We start from the raw sequence: 1,479 nt of genomic DNA on the forward strand, positions 1-1,479 counted from the left end.
GGAGGAAAAAACAGCTGCAAGTAATGTATTTAACGCTAAGTAGCGCTACCATCATGTTCAATGAAGCCAGCCTTCCCTATTTGGCTGGCTAGCTACAACGTGAACGTAACTGCAAGGAGGAAACTCTTTAGGATTATTATCAATCCCGTTTTTTGATTTAAAGTTGGAGTTGGTGGAAAACCTGGGATTGATGCTTTTTGGCGTGGAAAGTGCATGGTCATGGGCCAGGAAGTTATCCACATCACCACATCAAGGGTAACGTTACGTTATTAAAAATATTCTGGCTGGCAGTGTTTGTAGCTAGTGCATGTCAGTGACATACAGTATGCATCTGCCAGGCTGTGATGCTGTTGAAGTTGGTTGTGTGTGTCTGTGTGTGTGTGTGTGTGTGTGTGTGTGTGTGTGTGTGTGTGTGTGTGTGCTGCGTGTGTCTGTCTGTCTGTGTGTGTGTGTGTGTTGCGTGCATGCGTGTGTGTGTGTGTGTGTGTGTGTGGATGATGTAGACTAGCTTATATTTTGGGGATGGTATGGACAGATATTTGGTTTAATGATATGTTGTGTACAACATGGACTTAGGCATTTGGATGTGATGTGCCCCCTTATGACATCACTGATGACATCGTCAGTGTGTGTGTGTGTCCCCTTATGACATCAGTGTTGACATCATCAGTCTTATGCCTCTGTGTGTGTGTGTGTGTGTGTGTGTGTGTGTGTGTGTGTGTGTGTGTGTGTGTGCGCCTGATGACATCACTTCCAGTTGAGTGACATCACTTCCTGCACGAGTTGCACCTCGGGGCGAGCTGCAGAGTGAAGTAATTGGCGGCAGCTGGCATTTTTCGGGATTGGTGGTGCCGAGCAAACCCGAGGGGCGAAGGGACACAGACGGGACCACAACGGGGGGAAACAGCCCTTGGAGTAAGCACAGGATCAATGCTCTCAATGCATCAGAAAAGGAGAGGTCATCTCCTAGATCCTGAATCCTTGCGTGTGAGTAATCTGTTAGCCTGGCCAGCTGACTCACTCACCTGTTCTCTCCCTTCCAGTTTGGGCTGCCGAACGAGCCGTCATCGTGGAACCCTGTGGTCAAGATAGGACTCCCGTTGCTCGCCATCCCCATCTCCAAGCGCTATCCAGCGTCTCCAGGCGCCATCTCCCTCTCAAACGCTATCTAGCGTCTGCAAACTTCATCACCATCTCCAAACGCTATATCTAGCATCATCAATGTCATCGCCCACGCAGGACGCACAGCCAACACGCCGCAGGTAGGTAAAACTACAGTATACAAAAACTGCTTTGATGTAGTAATTTTACAAAGTTTCAAATTAATTCCTGAATTTTCTTTTGTTAATAACAATCTCATGAGTAATAGTTGTTTGTCAAATTGTATTTGCCATAAAAAATGTTTAGAGTGATAACACGTTATAGACTAGAGGCTATTTTGCACGGATACAGTATAGGTGTGCCTTGAGATTTTGTCTC

The 1,479-nt window shown here is 46.5% G+C and overlaps 1 long non-coding RNA gene across 1 annotated transcript; it reads left to right on the top strand.

The window, feature by feature from the left end:
- Positions 1-200: 200 nt before the first annotated feature.
- On the top strand, positions 201-1,183 carry LOC310778103. The gene is made up of 3 exons (XR_014552760.1): positions 201-255; positions 758-915; positions 1,044-1,183. It is a non-coding gene; the product is annotated as an uncharacterized lncRNA (long non-coding RNA).
- Positions 1,184-1,479: the final 296 nt, after the last annotated feature.

Source organism: Poromitra crassiceps, assembly GCF_964638095.1.
Source record: "Poromitra crassiceps genome assembly, chromosome: 1".
In the NCBI taxonomy this organism is placed as follows: domain Eukaryota; kingdom Metazoa; phylum Chordata; class Actinopteri; order Beryciformes; family Melamphaidae; genus Poromitra; species Poromitra crassiceps.